Here is a 12337-nt window from a genome sequence, read left to right on the forward strand (position 1 = left end):
TCTTTTAAGAAACGCTTAGAGAGGTACATGGAGCTTAGAAAGACAGAGGGCTATGTGGTAGGGAAATTCTAGGCTGTTTCTAGAGTAGTTACATGGTCGCCACAACATTGTGGGCTGAAGGGCCTGTAATGTGCTGTAGATTTCTATGTTCTATCTTCTACGCTCTCTTGTTTCTTTCCTATTTTTCCCTTCCTACATCACTTGTCACTCAATCAAATTCTGCTGCCTTGACTCTATATGTCTCTGGTTCATCCGTTACCAGGGCCTCTTCAGATCTTTGATCAATCTCATTCTACCAATTTTTCCCATCTGTCTTTTCCATTTCACCCCAGGACTTTGACAATCCTGCAAAACCTTCCTGGCCTACATCCTCCGAGAGGTTCCTGCAACTTTCCAATTTAACCCTGCTACATTTCACTTCACAACTAGGATGAAACTTTGCAATTTCCTGCCTAAATTTCACTGCCACCCTCTCCACCTTGGAAGACTACATCTATTGCCAACTTCCTTCACATCCCTGAACTTGGGCAGATATTAGCTAAGCTCTAGCAAAGTGTCTTATCAAGCTTCACAACATTACAGGAAGTACATAATTCGGAAGCATTGTTGCTGTTGTATTTATAAAGGCAACTACTTCAGTGTCCCAGCTGGAGTGTGTGATTGGAGTGCCCTCTGCTGTCTTCTCCTATACCTAATATATCTCTCTGATAAAGAAAATGTCTATTTTGATTTCAATGTATTTGGAATAAGCTAAAAATGTACACAATATTCCAGTGCAGTGATTTGATGAATGTTTAATAAATATTCTCATGAATGGCAAAAGCAAATGCAATGTTTGCATTTATTCTGAAAGGATTAGAATATAAAAGCAAGGATATAATGCTGAGGTTTTAAAAGGCATTGGTCAGAACAAAACTGGAGTATTGTGAGCAGTTTTAGGCCCTTTATTTAAGAAAGGTGTTGGAGAGGGTTCAAAGAAGACTCATGAAAATTATCCCAGGAATGAAAGGGTTAATATATGAAGAGCATTTGATGGGTCTGGGTCTATACTTGCTGGAGTTTAAAAGAATTGGTTGGCTGGGGGGTGGGAGGAATCTTATTGATACCTACTGTATACTGAAAAGCCTAGCTAGAGGGGATGTGGAGAGATTGATTTTAATAGACAGAGGTGAAGTTATTGGGAATATTTAAAATTGAGTTTGATAGGTTATTTATTAGTAAGGGCATCAAAGGTTATGGCAGAAGGCATGAGAATAGGGTTGAGAGGGAAAATCAATCAGACATGATCAAATAGCAGATCACTCGATAGGTCAAATGGCCTAATTCTGCTCCTGTTAGCTTGTGGACTTATGGTCTAGTCTTGGACCAGAGGGCACTGCCTCAGAATAGAAGGATATCTCTTTAGAACAGAAATGAGGAGGAATTTCTTCAGCCAGAAAGTGGTGAATCCGTAGAATTCATTGCCACAGATGGCTGTGGACGCCAAGTCATTTGGTACATTTAAAGTAGAGACTGACAAATTGTTGATTACTAAACTCATCAAAGGTTATGGAAGAAGGCAAGAGAATGGTATTAAGTGAGATAATAGATCAGCCATGATCAAATGTTGGACTAGACTTGATGGGTCAAATGCCTTAATTCTGCTCCCATATCTTATGGACTTATGGTCTAGTTTAGGAACAGCAGTCACAACCTCAAAATTGAAGGACGTCCCTTTAGAACAGAGTTTTTTTTTGCCAAGGGATAGTAAATCTGTGGAATCCATTGCCACAGATGGCTTTTGAGACCAAGTCATTGGGTGTATTTAAAGTGAAGTTTGATAGTTTTTTGATTAGTAAAGGGGCCAAAGCTGGCGGGGGGAAGGCATGAGCATGGGGTTGAGAGGGAAAGTAAAACAGTGAGAAGTGAATGATGGAACAGATTTAAAGGGTGGAATGGCCTTATTCTGCTCCTATGTCTTATGATTTTATGGTATGTGCTTTGATTGTTAAAATAAGGAAACAATCCAGTCCTACTGTAATTCTGGTGGCAAATGTATGGCAGATGCAGTTTAATGTGGATAAATGTGAGGTTATCCACTTCGGTGGTAAGAACAAGAAGGCAGATTACTATCTAAATGGAGTCAAGTTAGGAAAAGGGGAAGTACAATGTGTTCTTGTACATCAGTCAATGAAAACAAGCATGCAGGTACAGCAGGCAGTGAAGAAAGCTAATGGCATGCTGGCCTTTATAACAAGAGGAATTGAGTATAGGAGTAAAGAGGTCCTTCTGCAGCTGTACAGGGTCCTGGTGAGACCCCACCTGGAGTATTGTGTGCAGTTTTGGTCTCCAGATTTGAGGAAGGACATTCTTGCAATTGAGGGAGTGCAGCGTAGGTTCACAAGGTTAATTTCCGGAATGGCGGGACTGTCATATGTTGAAAGATTGGAGCGACTGGGCTTGTATACACTGGAATTTAGAAGGATGAGAGGGGATCTGATTGAAACATATAAGATTATTAAGGGATTGGACACGCTGGAGGCAGGAAGCATGTTCCCACTGATGGGTGAGTCCAGAACTAGAGGCCACAGTTTAAGAATAAGGGGTAGGCCATTTAGAACAGAGATGCAGAAACACTTTTTCACCCAGAGAGTGGTGGATATGTGGAATACTCTGCCCCAGAAGGCAGTGGAGGCCAAGTCTCTGGATGCATTCAGGAGAGAATTAGATAGAGCTCTTATAGATAGTGGGGTCAAGGGATATAGGGAGAGGGCAGGAATGGGGTACTGATTGTGTATGATCAGCCATGATCACAGTGAATGGTGGTGCTGGCTAGAAGGGCCGAATGGCCTACTCCTGCACCTAATGTCTATTGTCTATTGACAATGCCCTCTCCTTGCTTCATAACACACAATGCCGATGCACCAAACTTTTTCTGTCAAAGCTTATTATTATTTCTTGCGATTGGAGTTCAAATCCCTGGTATTTTCCCTCAATTTTAGTACTGAAATTTTACAAGTGGGACTTGCAAGATCCGTTAATAAGAATGATAGGAAGGTCATTCTTCAGCATAAAAAAGTGATTGATATTCTAGATGCAAAGGCAATTGCCTCATAAAATAGAGTTTTCCATTGAAAGCCAAAGTGCAAAATAAAGTGATTGTGAGCTAAAGATGTAATTTTTGTTTTAAATTAGAACCAACTCTAGGTTCTTTTCCTTGAGATGAAAGGGGAGGTGTTAGAGTACTTAATTCTCTTGGGTTTCAAAAAGTAGGCCAAATTCATCATTTATTTTTTCCACACGTTGGTCTCCTTAATCGTGCTGTAATGCTTGGAGGTAGCCAGTAGGAACACAAACATGACAAATTGGCATGCTTGTAACTGTAATGGGCTTGAGATTTATGAACAGAATGGATCATTAGGAGATGAATTTGTCAGCAGGGTCCAGAGGCAGTGAACGTGGAGTCTGATGTGTTTTCTATTAATGCTGTGTGCTACAGAAAGTAACGGTGAGGGTGGGGGGGTTGGGGATGGGGAGGTGCACAGTAGTAATGAACAAAGTTGTGAAGGGCCGTATGAGGTATCTGGCTGTGAGGACACTGGCCACAGAAATTTAGCAGTCAAGTGTATAAATTAAATGAAAGCGTCAATGAAATAAGTACCTTAATAACTGGAGAAACAACACCCTACTAGATTTATGTGTGAGTAGCCAACCTGGCTTAGTTACAGTTCAGTCATGCATATGCATGAAATGATAACATAATGCAACTGTGCTGCTTAATGCTTATGGTGGAATGGTGGATTATGTAACAATCTACAGCAATCAGTGATCGGGGTTCAATTCCCACCGCAGAATGTAACGAGATGTGACCACATGGCTTTCCTCCGGGTGCTCTGGTTTTCTCCCAGATTCCAAAGACATGCTGGTTAGGGTTAGGGTTAGTGAGTTGTGAGCATGCTATGTTGCTGCCTGAAACGTGGCGACGCTTGCGGGCTGCCCCCGGCACCACCTCGGACTGGGTTAGTTGTTGACGCAAACGACGCGTTTCACCGTATGCTTCAATATTTCGATGTACGTGTGACAACTAAAACTAATCTCTAATCTTTGAAGTTGGGAAACACAGTCCATGAGCAGGGTGGGTGAGATCCTTCATGACATTACAGGCCCTTTTCAGGCACTTTTCTGTATATATGTCCTTGATGGCGGGTAGGCTCCTTCTTCCTATGACTGTGTGTGTTCCGTCCAGGTGATCCAGTTTCCTCCCAAATCAAAATGATCGACTGGTTGATGGGTTAATTAATGAGTGGAATTTATCTCCAGTGGGTGGTCAGAAAGAGAAACTCGAGGAAGTTAGTGAGCACATGTGAAAGAGCAGTGTACGTACTTGCTTCAGCAGCTTACACACTATATTAAAACGGGACTGATACTGAGCAGATTAGCATGACCCTTGAGCAAGGATGGCATGCAAATTAGTAAAGTGTTCCATATTCATATACTATTTGCATGCATCATACATCACTCACCGTACCGTCAAGCTCAACGACTGCTTTGATCCCACTCTTAGCAGACACTTAAATGGACCTCTTGTATGATAAGATGGACGCTTGGCCTCACATGATCATTATGATCTTGTACATAACTGTTTATCTGCACTGCATTTTCTCTGTAACTTTTACACTTTATTTTGTGTGTTATTAGTTTATGTTATTGAGCCACAATGCACTGTGTAATGATTTGATCTGTATAGGTAGTATGTGAGACCAGATTTTCACTGTATCTTGGTACATGTGGCAATAACAAACCAATTCCACTACAAATATGGCAACTAATCTGCCTTTGACTGCAAAAAACTGCAGAGTTGTGGACACCGCTCAGTGTCATAGAAACCAATCTCCGTCCATGAACCCTGTCTATATTTCTCGCTGCCTCAATAAAGCAGCCTGGATTATCAAAGACTTCTCCCATCCTGGGCATTCTTTCTTTTTCTATCTCCCATCAGGCAGAAGATACAAAAGCCTAAAGGCTCAAGGACAGTTTCTATACCAGTGTAATAAGACTGTTGAATAGCTCCCCAGTACATTAAGATGGACTCTTGACCTCGCATTCTACCTTGTTATAATCTTGGATCTAATTCTCTACCTGCTCTGCACTTTTTCTCCGGCTGTTGCACTTTTTTCCATTCTGTAATGATCCTTCCCCACTCTATGTAGTTCAACTTTGGCAAACATGTCATAGTTATTTAAAAAGATTGTACCGTAAGATTATAGAGATTCTTCAGCCTCTCTAATAACTCTTACTGTGAAATCTATGTTGCATATTATTTAGGGGCGGCGTGGTAACATAGCAGTTTAGCTTAACGCTATCACAGCGCCAGCAATCTGGGTTCAGCTCTTGCTGCTGTCTGAAAGGAGTTTGTACATTCTCCCCGTGACTGTGTGGGTTTCCTCTGGGTGCTCCGGTTTCCTCCCTCAGTCCAAGAACATATGGTTTAGTGGGTTAATTGGTCACATGGGTTTATTTTGGCAGTGTGGGCTCATTTGACTGCCTGTTACTATATTGTGTCTCTAAATGAAAGTAAACAAATAAATACCTTTCAATTGGTTTTGAGGAATTCAGAAACCTTAAAGAAAAGGTAGATATCATAAGCACTTAAACTTCAGTTTCACGTAAAGCGTTCAGCAACAAGATGTTGAAGAGTAAACAACACACAATGGCAGTTCCTCAGTCTGACCAAGTCAAGAGCACAATGTTTATTGGTAGTTCCGGCCACACACTCTCTGACGGGAGAAGAGGAGTGACGAGCCAGAGCTGCACCTACCAAGTCTCTCGGGGGGAGGGAGCGGAGGGGGCTGGTGTGTCCGAGAAGCATCCTACTGCTCTCCCTCTGTGGTCCTCCCCAGTTCTGACCTGAGACTCCAGCCCAAACTCAAGCCTTCCGCCCACCTGCCACTGGACACTTTGGCCAGGTATCTGGGTGGTCAGAGGGCAAGGTAAGGGCCATTGGTCCCCATTGTGGGGGCACGGCAGGCATGGTTTAGAGAAAGCAACTGATGGAGGAGAGTGCGATAGGGCACGCTACCCCCCTCCCCCCTAAAGGATCTATCGACCAACAAAAGTCCGGCTCGAGGGATGACTTTCACTAAATTGCAGTGACATAAGTGATTAGGCCAATATAATGCAAAGTCCATTCCATCATGAGCACAGCTCTCCTCATCATGAACCATCTTCCACCTTTCGGCAGTATAGTGTAAGCTCCACCATTTGAAGACATCATCAAGAGGTGGTGCCTAAGAAGGCCGCATTCATCGTTAAAGACCACACCATCAGGACACGCCCTCTTCTCATTAACAACATCAGGGAGAAGGTACACGAGCCTGAAGGCCCACACTCAACACTTTAGAATTTCCCTCCACCATTAGATCTTTTATACTTACTTACTGTCCATTATGTAGCTGGCGTTTAGGGCAGCAATGAAGGTCCTACATCTCTGTCCTTACCATCACACACCGATACAGAAGGATTCTTCACTGCTGTTTCCATAACAATTTATATTTTGACCAGTCAAGCGCTGAGCTGAACCTCCGAACCTGGAGGACCAGTGGGTCACTCTTTGGTCTGGCCTCTATCCTTTGACTTCTTTGGCATGGGTGACCCCACCAAGAGCCAAAGCACAAGGCACCGTATCTAATCACAAAGCTCTCTGGGTCATTGAGGCATGCAAGCTTCCAAACACTATGATGAGCTTACAGTCCTCTTGGAGGATCCTTATTATAATACGATCATTATTCCATTTTAACAGCAGCAGTAGTTACTTCTCAGTGTTTAACTTAAATGCTTCGTTGTTGCAGAATTTCTGGATTCCACGCTTTTCTCTTGTTAACTTGAATCTCTTGTTGGAGGTGTGTCCACCATCTGATTCCCTTTCACTGTTTTTTCATGAACCTAAAACAGAGGAAGATATGAATTTAGGACCATTAGTATGGTCAGTAAATTTACGGATGGCTCTGGAGGCCAGGTCAGTGCGTATATTTAAAGCGGAGGTTGATAGGTTAGGAACATAGGAACATAGAAAACCTACAACACAATACAGGCCCTTCGGCCCACAATGCTGAGCCGAACATGTATGTACTTTAGAAACTACCTAGGGTTACCCATAGCCCTCTATCTTTCTAAGATCCATATACCCATCCAGGAGTCTCTTAAAAGACCCTATCGTATCCGCCTCCACCACCATTGCCGGCAGCCCACATTGCCATCCACTCACCACTCTCTGCATAAAAAACTTACCCCTGACATCTCCTCTGCACCAGCTTCCAAGCACCTTAAAACTGTGTTCTCTCATGTTATCCATTTCAGCCCTGGGGAAAAGTCTCTGACTATCCACAGGATCAATGCCTCTCATCATCTTATACACCTCTATCAGGTCACCTCTCATCCTCCACCGCTCCAAGGAAAAAAGGCTGAGTTCACTCAAACTATTCTCAAAAGGCATGCTCCCCAATCCAGGCAACATCCTTGTAAATCTCCTCTGCACCCTTTTGATGGCTTCCACATCCTTCCTGTAGTGAGGCGACCAGAACTGAGTGCAGTACTCCAAGTGGGGTCTGACCAGGGCGTATATAGCTGTAACATTATCACTCAGTTCTTGAACTCAGTCCCACGGTTGATGAAGGCCAATCTCCGTATGCCTTCTTAACCACAGAATCAACCTGTGCAGCAGCTTTGAGTGTCCTGTGGACTCAGACCCCAAGATCCCTCTGATCCTCCACACTGCCAAGAGTCTTACCATTAGTAATATATTCTGCCATCCTATTTGGCCTGCCAAAATGAACCACCTCACACTTATCTGGGTTGACCTCCATCTGCCACTTCTCAGCCCAGTTTTGCATCCTATCAATGTCCCGCTGCAACCTCTGACAGCTCTCCACACTATCCACAACACCTCCAACCTTTGTGTCATCAGCAAATTTACTAACCCATCCCTCCACTTCCTCATCCAGGTGATTTATAAAAATCAGAATGAGAAGGTGGTCCCAGAACAGATCCCTGAGGCACACCACTGGTCACCGACCTCCATGCAGAATATGACCCATCTGCAACCACTCGTTGCCTTCTGTGTGCAAGCCAGTTCTGGATCCAGAAAGCAAGGTCCCCTTGGATCCCATGCCTCCTTACTTTCTCAATAAGCCTTGCATGGGATACCATATACACTACATTTACTGCTCTACCTTCATCAATTTGTTTAGTCACAACCTCAAAAAATTCAATCAGGCTCGTATGGCATGATGTATCTTTGACAAATCCACGCTGACTATTCCTAATCATATTATGCCTCTCCAAATGTTCATAAATCCTGCCTCTCAGGACTTTTTCCATCAACTTACCAACCACTGAAGTAAGACTCACTGGTCTTTCATATCCTGGACTATCTCTACACTCTTTCTTAAATAAGGCAACAACATCTGTAACCCTCCAGTCCAAGTTTATGGAGATGGTAGGAGAATGCAGTTGAAAGGGTTCATAAATCAGCCATGATGGAATGGTAGAGCAGAAGATTGAGCCAAATGGTCTAATTCTGCTCCTTTATCCTGTGGACTTGCAGTTAAAATTAAATCCCTGGAGGTTTTGGAATACTAGTAGTGATATTGCTTTAAGAATGTCCATCAGTACACAAGGAATTTCTTGTTCCTACTTCACCAGTTCTATGATAGCTGCTTTCATGTTGAGGTATGTGTTAATGTTGATCATTAAAAAGATCCTTTCCTGATTAAACCCATTATAAATCACCTGGACACTGGAGTTGAAATGCAGGTCTAAATTTGTGTTTTACTTCAGGCGAAGCATGTCAGGAAAGTTTAATTAAATATATATATATATACTGTTTATACAAGATTACTTAAATATTACTGAAATATAAAATACATAACACCATTCTAATTCATCACATACAAACAAGCTGAGGGATCTCAGCAAGTTGGGCAGCATCCATGGAAATGAGCAGTCAACGTTTCCACGGATGCTGCCCGACTTGCTGAGATCCTCCAGCTTGTTCGTACGTGTTGATTTGACCACAGCATCTGCAGTGTACTTTGTGTTTACCATTCTAATTCACCAGCTCTGAAATGCGATCACGTTCTAAAACAGCACAAACCGCAATGCTAGATGTGGCTGTGCATAAAGCAAGGGTTCAGATCCAAACTAGATTCAAGAAAGAATTTACTGTTAAAAACTTTATTAAAAGCTTGCACAAACAAAACAAAGTATCAATGGAAGTTCAAAGTAAATGTATTATCAAAATACATACAGTATATGTCACCGTCTATTGGCCCAGGATTCATTTTCTTCCAGCAATCAGAGTAGGACAAAGGAATACAATAAAATTGAGGAAAAATGAGTTGCGAAGACTGACAAACAAAAGAAGACAAACTGTGCAAAAAAAAATAATCAACAGACAAATAAGTGAATAATACAGAGAATTTGAGATGTAGAGTCCTTGAAATTGCTAAATGCCAACCAATTGGACACATTCTGCTTATCACAAAGTAGTGCACCAGAGGGCATATATTGCCCATCAATATATTGGAATTTTACCAGAATTATTTAATAAACCCCTCGCCCCTGCTGTTACCTTGTTAACTTGTACATTTTCCTTCAAGCATCAGATATCTCCTTTAGGAGGTTAATATTGGAATCTTTTTCCATTGACCTTTCAGACAGCAGGTTCCAGTTTCCAGCCTCTGTATAATATACACAGTTACCCCGATTATTAAATGAATCACTAACCATGTGGCTTGCAACCACAAACTCTATTTCCTTTATGAAAAGCATTTGCGGTTGTGAGCACCTCTACCAAATCCCTTCCTGACCTTTTAGCTTGAAGAAGATGAGCTTTCCCAACATCCTACCATCTCCAATCTGTCCTCACAGCACTGGTATCACACAAGAAAATAGCATCCACTGCTGTTGAAGTATGATTGAATTGAACCCTGGTCAACTTTCTAATGGCCAGAGCGTTCCTGAAAGCGTCTGTCTTATCCTTCGGATTCAAAGTTTAGAATAAATGCAATAAACATTAACTGAATAAACTGCAAGCTCTATGACTTTACAACCAGTCTGAGGTTTACTGGAGGTGATAAAGGTTTAAAAATAATGAGGCCAGTGACCTTAGAACAGGCAAGGAGAACATTAGTACCATAAAGAATTTTAAGCTTACAAGATATTCCCCAAAGCCAGAGCACTAATGTGTGCTGGCAGACACTCAGAAAACAAAAACTCAGAATAAATATTATGAGAGAAACTAAGAAAATCCTTTTCAAAGCAACACATAATTAAAAAATTGCATTGGCATTCTCTATAAAATATTTATTGACTTGCTAGTTAAAATTTATTTGAATGCATCAAGTTTAAAAATAAGTCCTTGATCATTCAAGCTCTAGGCAGAAAACAGTGGCAGCTGTAAATTGTGCCGTGCTTCAAAAATTTGGTTCTGTTGGTTGCAATAGAACCAAATTTCTGACTTCAATATAAAACACGGCTGTTACTGTTTTAGCTAAAATGATCAAAAATAACTTTCTATCTACCTGCTCCTGTGCACACCAATGTTGTAATCCAGTTTTCTGTTCTATGGCTATGGAGAGGCTGCAGAAGGGGTTTACCTGGATACTGCCAGTATTAGAGGGCACATGCTGTAAGGAGAGGATTAACAGAAGAGGATTGCTTTCTCTGCAGCCGCAGAAGCTGAAGAGAGACCAAATAGAGGTCTATAAAACTGTAAGGGATAGAGATCGGGTAAACAGCTGGTATCTTTTACCAGGGCTGAATTCACCCAATACAAGAGGACATGCATTTAAGATGGGGTTGTTGGGGAAGGTACAAAGCAGAAGCGTAGGGGGAGCAAATCATAAACACAGGAAGGTCTACAGATGCTGGAAATCTAGAGCAACACAGACAAAATGCTACAGGTCATGCAGCATCTATGGAAATGAATAAACATTTAATGTTTTGGGCCAAGACCCTTTCTCAGGACTGAGAAGGAAGGGGGAAGATGTGTTGGGCAGGATGCTTTACACAAAGAGTGGTGGGTATCTGGAATGCCAAGAGCTGTAGTGGAGGCAAATATTTATCGATTGAGATACAGTGCGGAACAGGCCCTTCCGGCCCTTTGAGTCACGCCACCCAGCAATCCCCCAATTTAATCCCAGATGAATTTACAATGAGCAGCAATTCAGAAGCTTTTACAGAGGTACATAATATAGGATCAGAATCAGAATCAAGTTTATTACCATTGACATATGTCATGATTTGTGTCGTTTTGTGGCAGCACTGCAGTACATGACATAAAAATTAATTACTATAAGTTGTAATAAAAATAAATAAATTGCACAAAAGAGACGTAGTATACATGGGCTCCATTCAGAAGTCTGACAGAAGGAGGGAGGAAGCTGTTCCTAAAACACTGATTGTGTGTCTTCCATCTTCTATACCTCTTCCCTGATGGTAGTAATGAGAAGAGGCATGTCCAGGATTGTGAAGGCTTTCACTGATGGATGCCACTTTGCTGTGGGAACGTCTTTTGAAGATGTCCTCCATGCTGTGGGGGGGGGGGAGGGAGTGGTGTAGGGGAGGCTGTGCCTGTGATTGAACATTTGTAGTTAAAACCTGAGAGTCTGTGTGGATAGAACTGAGGAACAGTAAGGGCAAAAAGACACTAATGGGTGTTGTCTACAGGCCCCCAAACGGTAGCATGGATATTGGGTGCAAGTTGAATAGGGAGTTAACATTGGCATGTGGCAAAGGTAATGTCGCAGTAGTTATGGGGGATTTCAACATGCAGGTGAACTGGGAGAATCAGGTTGGTGCTGGACCCCAGGATAGGGAGTTTGTAGAGTGCCTACGGGATGCATTCTTGGAACAGCTTGTACGAGAGCCGACCAGGGACAAGGCTATTCTGGATTTAGTGTTGTGTAATGAACAGGATTTGATAAGCGATCTTGAAGTAAAGGAGCCATTAGGAGGTAGTGACCATAATATGATAAGTTTTTATCTGCAATTTGAGAAGGATAAGGGCAGATCGGAGGTGTCAGTGTTGCAGTTGATCAAAGGAGACTATGGAGCCATGAGGGAGGAGCTGGCCAAAGTTAAATGGACGGATATCCTAGCAGAAAAGATAGTGGAACAGCAATGGCAGGTATTCTTGGGAATAATGCATAAGGTGCAAAATCAGTTCATCCCCCAGAGAAGGAAGGATTCAAAGGGGGGAAAGGGGCCACAGTGGTTGACAAAGGAAGTCAGAGACTGCATAGCATTAAACAAAAAGTATGACAGAGCTAAGGTGAGTGGGAAGACAGATGATTGGGAA

At 42.3% G+C, this 12337-nt stretch overlaps 1 protein-coding gene and 1 non-coding gene across 4 annotated transcripts in view; both read left to right on the top strand.

Moving 5' to 3' along the window:
• The window catches only part of il1rapl2 (interleukin 1 receptor accessory protein-like 2), a 1249784-nt gene that overhangs the window by 1183569 nt on the left and 53878 nt on the right, over positions 1-12337 (top strand). The window lies entirely within an intron of this gene.
• Positions 4365-4471, top strand: LOC140735045 (U6 spliceosomal RNA). Its single transcript, XR_012100665.1, has one exon. It is a non-coding gene; the product is annotated as a U6 spliceosomal RNA (small nuclear RNA).

Source organism: Hemitrygon akajei, chromosome 10, assembly GCF_048418815.1.
Source record: "Hemitrygon akajei chromosome 10, sHemAka1.3, whole genome shotgun sequence".
Classification (NCBI taxonomy): Eukaryota; Metazoa; Chordata; class Chondrichthyes; order Myliobatiformes; family Dasyatidae; genus Hemitrygon; species Hemitrygon akajei.